The 8,844-nt window shown below is 57.2% G+C and overlaps 1 protein-coding gene and 1 long non-coding RNA gene across 5 annotated transcripts in view; one reads left to right on the forward strand and one right to left on the reverse strand.

Annotated features, from left to right (window-relative positions):
* Window positions 1–1,919: 1,919 nt before the first annotated feature.
* LOC132006714 (uncharacterized) lies at window positions 1,920–6,211 on the reverse strand. Of its 2 annotated transcripts, none has more exons than XR_009401196.1 (3): window positions 6,124–6,211; window positions 4,463–4,553; window positions 1,920–3,406 (listed from the first exon to the last, which is right to left on the reverse strand). It is a non-coding gene; the product is annotated as an uncharacterized LOC132006714 (long non-coding RNA). The 2 variants fall into 2 exon arrangements; XR_009401197.1 differs by lacking the exon at window positions 1,920–3,406 and adding an exon at window positions 3,603–4,048.
* The window catches only part of ELF4 (E74 like ETS transcription factor 4), a 40,311-nt gene continuing 37,387 nt past the window's right edge, over window positions 5,921–8,844 (forward strand). For 2 of the 3 annotated variants that reach the window (XM_059384673.1, XM_059384675.1), the window contains exon 1: window positions 5,921–6,222. The gene's annotated coding sequence lies outside the window, so the exon portion shown is untranslated. The other variant, XM_059384674.1, reaches the window with a different exon arrangement.

Here is an 8,844-nt window from a genome sequence, read left to right on the forward strand (position 1 = left end):
TTCTGGATGAGACAACAACAACAACCCTTGACCCCGACCCCCGTTGGGACAGCAGGGTGGGGACGCTGCGTGGCTGCCGTCCTATTGGGTCTCTGTCTGGTGCCTGTCTCCCTGTGGGATAGGGCAATCCCCAAAAAGCAGAATCCTCTGCCCCCTGATACAAACCTCAGCCCAGAACCGCCCCTTGGCAGGATGTGAAGTAGGGGGAATTCAGGCCCTCCAGGCCCCCTCACACCCTCTCCCCACTCCTCTACTTCATCCCCAGACCCGAGGATCTGGAGTCCGGCCTGGTGTCCCTACTCTGGTGTCTCAGAGATCGGGAGCCCTTCCCGATCTCTCCTTCCATCCAAGCACCCCATCCCCACCTCTCCTGGGTCTGTCCCTACTGCCACCTCCGAGCACAACTCCAGGGGTCGCTATTCACCATGTATATAACATGTAGCACCACATGTGATGTGACTGGTGTCTCACCCACTCCCCTGAGCCTCCTCTCCATCTGAGAAGGGAACACCCAGCTTATAGCTGCCTGTTGCCTGTTGCCAGCACACTTAAGGGGCCACAGAAATCATGTGGTGCCCTCCTCCAGGAAAGCCTTTATTTGTTGGCATCCCTCCGTGCCTCCATCCCGGTCTCTGCCCCCCCAGCAGCAGTCCGCTGGGCCAAGGTCCCACGTTTCTCCTTGCAGGCCGTGAAGGGAGGCGCCTTTGGAGTGTCATTTGGAATCTCCACAAGGGCTACAGAGCACAGGGAGGCTGCCAGCCACACGAGATGGGGGTTACCCTAGCAGATGGCAGAGGTTGAGGAGATAACCCCGACTCCACTGGACAGTGCCCCCAAAACTCCGGATGCCGCACTGCCTCTGATAGGTGCCCCAGAGTAAGTGCCTGTCCTTGGCCCTGGTCCTGGGGACTTTTCCAAGCTGATCCCTGGCTCCAGGATAGGGGCTAGAGGCCAGTAGACTCTAGGGGACTTGCCCTCATTTGCTGAGCACTGCTTGAAGCCACTTCTTTCTCATTTTTGGCAAATGAATCAAATGACTGGGTCCTCCTCCCCCATCCCACCTCAAAAATCTCCCACCAACCCAAGAGGGCTGGCCTGAAGGGCACTGAATCTGTTTCCTCAACACTTGGCCCACTCCCAGCAGTGCATGCGGTGGGAACAGCTCCTCCCAGAAGTCACCAAAGCCAGGATGGACATAGGGAGCACTGACTCAAGGACCGCAGCACCTGCTAGGTAACGTCGTCATCTCACTCCAGGCAGACCCCTGAACTGCCATCCAGGCTTCCAAGAACTGAAACCGAGTGGATCTCTGAAGTTTTGCAGGGGATCTTATGGTGGTGGAGCCTATCCCAGCCGAGGCCTGGAAGGGAAATGTGTAACTCTCCATTTTAATGAGAGCAGCGTTGTGGGGGTAGGGGGGTAGGGGGTGGAACCAAGTGACTTCCCAAGAGCCTCAGCCAAAGAAGGTGGCTGACCAGATCAAAGTCACGATCTGGGAAGTTGCTCCCAACTACACCTTCCCATCTGCATGCCTGTGCTTTGGCCTGAGCACACCTGCTCCCACCCTCGTCAGTTCCCAAGATGGACCTGAGCAAGAGAAGACCATCTGGGGAAGGAACACTTGGGTATGACCTATCTCAAGGAATTCTTATCTTTCACAGTTATCCAACCATCTTTAAAAAAAAATTTATTTATTTGTCAGAGAGAGAGAGAGAGCATAAGCAGGGAGAGCGGCAGAGGGAGAAACAGGCTCCCCGCTGAGAGCCAGATGTGGGACTGGATCCCAGGAACACGGGATCATGACCTGAGCCGAAGGCAGAAGCTTAACCAACTGAGCCATCCAGGAGCCTGCGACGCAACAACCTTTTTAGAAGAAACACTTTTTATGATGCTCAGTCACCACCTGGGATGTAGAGATTTCTATTTGCCATTTGGAGCTTTCTAGGGCCTTGTCATGTAAGCCCAGTAGAGGCAAATCCAGAGTTACTGAACATTTCAACAAAGGAAGGGCTGCTGTTTGGACAGAAAGGATTACAAGGGGCTTCTCAGCTTCACAGGTGGGAGGATTTCTTTTATTTATTTATTTTTTATTTTTTTTTTAAATATTTTATTTATTTGTCAGAGAGAGAGCGAGCGAGAGCGAGCACAGGCAGACAGAGTGGAAGGCAGAGTCAGAGGGAGAAGCAGGCTCCCTGCGGAGCAAGGAGCCCGATGTGGGACTCGATCCCAGGACGCTGGGATCATGACCTGAGTCGAAGGCAGCTGCTTAACCAACTGAGCCACCCAGGCTTCCAAGGATTTCTTTTAAACTATAACTTCTCTCTGGGCTTTTGAATATGGTTCTCATTCTGAAAGTCTGATTGATGGGTGACTTTTCTAGCTTGTGTCTGTAGTGGAAAGTCAGGGCCATGGCTACAGAATCTGTGGCACTGTGGTGTTTTGTTCTAGCCACAGGTTCGAATAGAATTGGCTGAGGCCAAGGGGTTAAAGGAAGAGGGGAAGCCACCAGCTACCTTGTCTCTAAAGAAGCTGGGGTGATTTGCAGAGGAACATAGGCACTGCTTGAAAGAGGAGACAAAGAAGGGCTGAGAAAGCTGCCAAGGTGGAAAGGCAGGTTGAACCCAGGAGTGGCGAGCGAGCTGGTCCTGCACAGGCTATGGGCAGCCAGGAGGCCCGCTGCTCTTGGAAGGACCCAGGTTCTGAGGCTTGAGAGGACTGAATAGGAGTTGGGGCAGGGACAGGCTGGAAGGAGAGAGGCTGAGAGTGCACACTGGATGGGGCAGCGGAGCCTGGGCATTCATGGGCAACTCGAGAAGGGGAATTCCTGCCAAGTCAGGAACTGAGCCACTGGCAGAGACAGCGTGGCTGTCGTCAGGAGTAGTGATCTCAGTCGGCGGGCCCCACCTGGCTGGGGCTCACCCAATGGGCAAATGGAAGAGCGGGGATCCGGGTGGAGAAGGGCTGGCAGGCTGGGGAGCAGCAAGGTCATCGGGAAGGGCAGCCTGGCTGACCTGGAGCCATGGGGCCGAGTGTCACTGCTGCGGCCCACGGCTCCCCAGCTCGAGGTCAGCGCAAGACTTTCATCAAGGGGGGGTGGGGTTTGCTTTGGCCACAGTTCCCAGACCCTGGGGCCGTGGTTAGTTTTCAGTGTCTGGGGAAGGTGGGAACTTACGGGATTCCCACAGGTGGACTCCAGGTCATTGGCAGGTACTTGGGCGGACACCGGTTACTTGTTAGCTCGTTGGCGCGGTGCCCTCTCCCCCTGCCCTTCCCAAGAAGAAGACTTTTCCTCTGGCTTTTCCGTGCCTTGAGGCTTCAGCTCTGGTTTAAGCCACACTCTTAGGAGGTATCCACCTTTAACCCTCAGCAGCTTCTGGCCTGGCCTTCTCAGACATTCTTCTGAGAGCTGGGGTTGAGAAAAATTGAAACATGGATGAAGATGCTGCTGAAGGTAGCTAACATTGATTGAGGGCTTATTAGGCACCAGGCACTACTGCTGTAGCCACAGGTTATCTCATTCAATTGTCATCACAGCCTTTCTTTTCACTTTTTTAAAAAAGATTTTATTTATTTATTTGACACACAGAGAAAGATCACAAGTAGGCAGAGAGGCAGGCAAAGAGAGAGGAGGAAGTAGGCTCCCTGCTGAGCAAAAAGCCCAATGTGGGACTCGATCCCAGGACCCTGAGATCATGACCTGAGCCAAAGACAGAGGCTTAACCCACTGAGCCACCCAGGTGTCCTCTTTTCACTTTTTAAAAAAGCTTTATTTATTTATTTGAGTAAAAGAGAGTGAGAGAGAGAAAGCACGAGGGGGAGGGTCAGAGGAAGAAGCAGACTCCCCAATGAGCAGAGTTCCCAATGTAGGACTCCATCCTGGGACTCCAAGATCATGACCTGAGCCGAAGGCAGATGCTCAATGGAGTGAGCCACCCTGGCGCCCCAGCAGCCCTTCCTTCCTTCCTTCCTTCCTTCCTTTCTCCATCTTTCTTTCTTTCTTTCTTTCTTTCTTTCTTTCTTTCTTTCTTTCTTTCTTTCGTTCTTTCTTCTGGAGAGGGATGGGGAGAAGGGGCAGAGAGAGAATCTTAAACAGGCTCCATGCTCAGTGCTGAGCGGAGCTGGACACAGGGCTCAATCTCACAACTCTGAGATCAGGGCCTGAACCAAAATTAAGAGTCGCATGCTTAACTAACTGAATCACCCAGGCACCCAATCATCATAGCTATTCGATGTAGGTTCTTATTATCCCCAACTTAAAAATAAGGGAAGCGAAGCTCAGAGACTTTAAGTGACTTGCCCAAAGACACACAGCTGGTAAATGGTCCAGCTGGAATAGGAAACCGGGTCTGTCTGATGTTAGGGACCACTGAACTCTTCGCAAAATGGAAAAATATGTGTGTTTGTATCTATTAGTGAGTCTCAAGGTCAAGATAAAGGGAGCTTAGGGATGGCTGGGACTTACCACGATTTCGAGAGGGGAGCCTCATGGACAAGAGACCAGCAGAGAATGGTGAGGCTCCAGGATCAGGAATCCCCTGGTGAAAGCATGGCCACTTAGAAAAGAAAAAAATAGAAATCTGCTCTTGGTGCTTATTTCAGGGACTTCCTATAGGTAGGCAAAATAATCTCAAGGGCCAGTGCCAGTCCAGCCCCTAGGTTTTTCCCCAGAAAACTATAATCTGCAGCTGCCTTCACTGCCATCATCCACCACCTTTCCTGTCTCCTAGTCCTGTGCCAGAGACCATCCTTTCCCAAGGCTGGGGAAGCAGGCAGATGCTGGTAGTTGAGCAGGTCCCTGAACTTCAGACCCTTTGGCCATCCTGCCCTTCAGAGGTCGTTCCTCCTTTGGGGCCCCTTCAGCTTTCCCGCTTTCTGCTAAGGAGCTGCCAGGGCTGAGGCTTGGATGGGCCCTTCCTCCAGACTATGTAGAACCGTAAGAAGTGACTATTTCCAGTCATCTCCCTCAGAGCCTCCTAGCTGTGGGACCAGGTGGAGAGTGGGGGCTTGTATGGATGCCCAGGCAGGTCAGAGGAGAGGGTAAGGGGGAGATAGCATGGGAGACTGGGGTTCAGGGCTTTAGAGAGAGAAGAGGTGCATGAACTTTTTCCCAGTACCCCAACTCTGGCTGCCTCTGCACCTTCTGTGGCAGTCGGGCTCCCCCCAAACCAAGCCCTTCCCTTGATTCATTTAGGTCTGGTCTCCCCCACTGGGAGCCCTAGGCTCCCTCAGAAGTCCCCCAAACTCTCCAGTCACTCCCAAGTATACGATTTGGCCCCGGATTCCGCAGTGTTTGGCATCTAGCTCCTGAACTGCATCCTCTGGGCATCTCCTGGCCTCACGCCCCCTGCTCCTGCTCCGCCAGCCCTCGCCCTCCCGGCACGTCCGAACACAGCAGGCGCTCAATAATCTGGAGTGCAGTGGTGTGGGCCAAAGGCGTCAAGCCCACCGGCTTGTGTGCAGGCCGAGGGGGCTGGACACAGCCATCCAGGGTCCCCGGGGAGTAGATTTCTCTCCCGGGCCTTGGGTGGGGGCTTCCCTCCGGGAAGGGCCCCGCACAGGGAGCCGAGAGCCCGGGACCCGCCGCGTGCCAGCAGACTGAGGGGCGCGGACCAAGAAAGGGGTGCGCGACGTGGGCTCTTCAGGGGCCCTGCTCTTGCCGTCCCCGGGGGCGAGCGAGCCGTGAGGGGAAGGAGAGGCCGCACGGGCCCCTGGCACGGCTCCCCCTGCCGTGCTGGCGACCGCGGCGGGCCAGGGGTGGAGGGGCGCTGTTTCCACCAAGACGTCTCGTCCCTCCCTCGCTCGCTCGCTCGCTCGCTCGCTCCCTCAGCCACCCCGCCCGCCCGCGGTCCCTCCCGTCGGTCCCTCCCTCCGGCTCTTCCCTCCCTCCCGCCCTGCCTCCTTCGCGCCCGCCCCAGCCGCCGCCTGCGGGGACGTGTGTGTCTCTAGTGCAATTTCCCCTTTCGCTCGGGTGTCTCAGTGCAGGTCTCCGCCGGCTCGCGCCCCCTCCCCGGGCGCCCCCCGCCGCCCCTTCCCTCGGCGTGGCCCCCCCTGGCGGCCACCCAGCTCCCCCCGCACTCCACCCCGCCCCCCGGAGTCGTTTTATCAGGGGCGCCGCCGTCTCACCTGGTATTTGCATCTCGCCCTCCAACTTGCCATTGGCGGCGCGACGTGTGGGAGAGCCCTGCGCCTCGCCCGCCCGGACCAGCCTGCCCCGGCGCCGAGGTGAGTCACGGGCGCGGGGCCGCGGGGGCAGGCGGGCAGGGAGGAAAGAGGGAGGGAAGGAGGAAGGGGGACGGTGGCCCCGGCGGCCGCGGGGACCGACCGGGCGCCGCGCTCAACTTCCACTTCTCCTTTCGCCGGCGCCGAGTTCCCGGCGCCACTGGCCCAGCCCGGCTTCCGAGGGGAGAAGGCGGGCTGAGGGAGGGCGGGAGGCAGCTGGGACCCTCGCCTGGGCCCCCAGAGCGGGGAGGGGACCGCAGCGACCGACCCCAGCCCGGCGACCGAGCCCATTCGGCCTGAGGTACGTCGATGGCGCCGCTTCTTCGAGCCTTCGGGGACCTCGAAAAGTTTGCCTCAGGGCGGGATCGGGGACGCTCGGGCCCCGGCGTGTCGGGGTTGGGGGCCCAGGGAATGGTGGGAGAGCCGCGGCGTGTTGAGTCCCGCCCTTGCCTCGCCCCACCGCGTGTGTGTGGGGGGGGGGGGGGGGGGGGGGGGGACTCGGGCTTCTGAGCCGGGGTTAGAAACGGAATCGAATTCCCGAGCCAGGGTGGGAGGCCGGTTTTCCCGCGTCGCGGGCGCTAGGGTTCCGTGACAGGACGGATCGTGACAGAAGGGCCCCCCGAAAGCCCGGCGCTCGAGGGCGGGAGGTCAGACCGTGCGGTGGCGGGGCTGCCAGATTGATTGGGCGGCCCCTAGCGCCTCTGGGGGGCCAGGCGCCTTAGTGTAAAGCACACACTCACTGGTGTAAAACACACGCGCGCGCGCTCACACACACACACACACACACACACACACACACACACACCTATGACTTGGATAATCGGATCGCCAAAATAGAGACCTCTTGGCAGGGGCCAGAGTTTCCGTGTGAGCAAGACGCCCGCCTTCCCGCTCCCGCGTTCCCGCTCTCCCGGTTTCTCCCGCCTCTCTGCTCCCTCCTCTGCTGCGGGCGAGGGGATTGAGCCGCCTCACAGCGCAGGGTGCCGTGCCGGCAGCGCCTTGTTTTGGGGAACTGCTGAGGCGGTATCCGCTTTATGAATGTCTGGTGCCTCCACCGCACCCGCTGTTGCCCTTCCCTCAGGACTGTGTGGAGGGACAAGGCCTTCCTGACCAGAGTCACCTCCTAACCCCTTGGTACCTCGGTTCAGCCAGGTTCTCCCTGGCTGCCCCCCCCACCCCCGCCCCCCCCCCGCCCTGGGATTTGATGGCAGTTTGATTCCTGTCCCTCATCCCTCTGCCCGGAGACAGAGGCCTGTCTGGTCCTGCAGCTTCTTCTGGTTAATGTTTGACAGTTCATTGTGGCTAATCATTTTAATTAGCTCTTAAAGTGGGGAGGAACAGTTAACCTTGGACTTCTCGATTTTGGCCTGGTGGGGCCTCAAATGGGAGGAGTGCTAGGGAGGTGGGGAGGTAGGAGCGGAAGTGAGGTCACCACCCCAGGGCCCGAGCCACCACTGCTTGGCCCCAACAGCTGGTGGGCACGCCCATCAGGGACTCACCCCCTGCAAGCTGACCCCTGGCCTGAGTGCCAGGTTGGAGAGGGGTGAAGGGAAGAGATCTAGCTCTCCCCTTGGGGGAGACAGGACACTTTGGCACTGAAAGTGCCTAGGGAACTGTCTGCCTGGTAAGAATGCAAATCCCTCTTCACAGTTACACAGAGCTTTACCGGTTAGAAAGCACTTTCTCAACAACCATTGGTTGAGTAGACCCAGAGCAGAAACAGCCTAGCGGATGAGCTGTCCTGAGTTAAATGAAATACTTAACTATCTTGGAGGACTTGTTATCCTTGCCGGTGTGGGGAAGGGCCTGCCTACGTGTGCGTGTATCTGGGGCTGTTCAAAGCCTGAGATGTTTGGGGGGGTTGAGCAGGCTCCACCTTGCCACCCTCACCCAGCCTCTAGCTGTGAGCCGAAGGAGTGGCTTGTTTGCAACTATGTCTGGCATTCCTCCCACTGCTGCACTGTTTGCTCGATGGTTGCTCAGGAACTGGCGCCCACCCCTGGACAAGCTGGGGGCCTGAAATCCACTCTCCCCCTGCCTAGTGCTAAGTGGTGGCACAGTGGCTTCTGTCTTCTCTGTCCTGTGTTGGGATCTAAAAATGAGGGTGCTGTGGTCTTTCTTTCATAGGCCTGATTGATAGATTATCCCAAATGCCCCTAGCCTGCAAAATTCAGCGCTGTCGTCCCTGAAGAGGCCCAGCCAGGTGCAGGCTGAGGGGATTGCTTTCCCAGGGAAATCCCTGCTCCTAAGCTTGCCCTTGGGCCTTCCCACCCCCCCCAACCCCACCCCCAACTTTCTCATTTTACCTTCCATCCCTAGAGCCAGACTGTCTGAGTCTAAAACCCAGCTTTGCTATTTACTTAGCTATGTGATTCTAGTCAGTTGTATGCCTCAGTTGCCCCATTTGTCAAGTGAGCCCTGCCTCATAAGGTTGCTCTGAAGATCAAATCCTTCAATACACATAAGCTGTTTATTAGAACAGTATATGGCACACAGTGAGCACCAACTAGCGTGATGGTATTATCTGATACAGTGCCGAAAGCTCATTCCACTCAACAAACATTTGCCAAGAGCAGTCCCCATAGCAGGCATCCCTGAAGTGGCAGTGAGAAAACATGGAGGTGA

Source organism: Mustela nigripes, chromosome X, assembly GCF_022355385.1.
Source record: "Mustela nigripes isolate SB6536 chromosome X, MUSNIG.SB6536, whole genome shotgun sequence".
Taxonomy (NCBI): domain Eukaryota; kingdom Metazoa; phylum Chordata; class Mammalia; order Carnivora; family Mustelidae; genus Mustela; species Mustela nigripes.